The sequence below is a fragment of the Lygodium microphyllum genome, chromosome 12, assembly GCF_053477565.2.
Source record: "Lygodium microphyllum isolate KBCC chromosome 12, Lygodium_microphyllum_v1.1.10, whole genome shotgun sequence".
Classification (NCBI taxonomy): Eukaryota; Viridiplantae; Streptophyta; class Polypodiopsida; order Schizaeales; family Lygodiaceae; genus Lygodium; species Lygodium microphyllum.
In genome coordinates, this window is record NC_141146.1 from 85,440,937 (window position 1) to 85,442,731 (window position 1,795).

A 1,795-nucleotide genomic window follows, 5' to 3' on the forward strand; every position below is an offset into this window, starting at 1 on the left:
GTATCATGCTCAAGGATTTGTTTGTCCCGGTAGATAATTATTCGTTATTGTAAAAAACTGCACTAGAGGGCTTTGAGTATAAGTAATCCATTTTGAGCATCATTGAGGATCTCTTAGTCTAATAATAAATCAGTCTCAACAAAAAGCATCTTAGAAATGTGGTTTTTTTGTCCTAGGATCGCGTATTAAAATTAATGCCATCTATGAAATTTATCAACTATAGTAATAAAATTTATTTCAATCAATTCTACTCATAGTCATAAGACCTGAGAGAAAAGATCATATACTCAATTTAAGGGATTCTTCTTCTATAACAATACTTTTGGGTTCATTTTGATGAAGTACCGTAATGACCATTAGCTAGGGTATCATTTTCTTTTAGTCCTTCCGTTCACTAGTTGGCATGATTTCTAATTTGTTATGCCTATAAAGTTAATACAAAAACAATGAATTATGCATATCACAATTAGATCCCCTACTTGGACATTATGAAGGACATGACCAATTTAAGCCATCTTAAAGAGTCACCAATGTACGTGGCCCATGGCAAAGCACATTGCATACCATTATCGATAACTCTATTATCTTAAATTTCCTTCCCCTCCCTCTCCCTCTCTCTCCCTCTCCCTCTCTTTCTCTCTCATTTCCTCTCCTAAACAAGCAAAAAAGAAAGTGATTCAAACATTAAACAAGCAAGAGGGAGAGTGAGAGAGAGAATGCACACTCTCTCTCTCACCCTCTCCCTCTCCCTCTCTTTCTCTTTCTCTCCCTCTCTCATTTCCTTCCCCTCCCTCTCCCTCTCCCTCTCTTTCTCTCCCTCTCTATCTCTCTTTCTCTCTCATTTCCTAAACAAGCAAAAAATAAAGTGATTTAAACATTAAACAAGCAAAAGGGAGAGGGAGAGAGACAATGCACTCTCCCTCTCTTTCTCTTTATCTCCCTCTCTCATTTCCTTCCCCTCCCTCTCCCTCTCCCTCTCTTTCTCTCTCATTTCCTCTCCTAAATAAGTAAAAAATAAAGTGATTTAAACATTAAACAAGCAAAAGGGAGAGGGAGAGAGGGAATGCACTCTCCCTCCCTCTCCCTCTCTTTCTCTTTCTCTCCCTCTCTCATTTCCTCCCCCTCCCTCTCCCTCTCCCTCTCTTTCTCTTTCTCTTTCTCTTTCTCTCTCTCCCTCTCCCTCTCCCTCTCCCTCTCCCTCTCCCTCTCCCTCTCTCTTACTCTCTCGTTTCCTCTCCTAAACAAGCAAAAAAGAAAGTGATTTAAACATTAAACAAGCAAAAGGGAGAGGGAGAGAGAGAATGCACTCTCCCTCTCTTTCTCTTTCTCTCCCTCTCTCATTTTCTTCCCCTCCCTCTCCCTCTCCCTCTCTTTCTCTCCCTCTCTATCTCTCTTTCTCTCTTATTTCCTAAACAAGCAAAAAATAAAGTGATTTAAACATTAAACAAGCAAAAGGGAGAGGGAGAGAGACAATGCACTCTCCCTCTCTTTCTCTTTCTCTCTGTCTCTCATTTCCTTCCCCTCCCTCTCCCTCTCCCTCTCTTTCTCTCCCTCTCTTTCTCTCTCATTTCCTCTCCTAAACAAGCAAAAAATAAAGTGATTTAAACATTAAACAAGCAAAAGGGAGAGGGAGAGAGAGAATGCACTCTCCCTCCCTCTCCCTCTCTTTCTCTCCCTCTCTCATTTCCTCCCCCTCCCTCTCCCTCTCCCTCTCTTTCTCTTTCTCTCTCTCCCTCTCCCTCTCCCTTTCCCTCTCCCTCTCTTTCTATCTTACTCTCTCTTTTCCTCTCCTAAA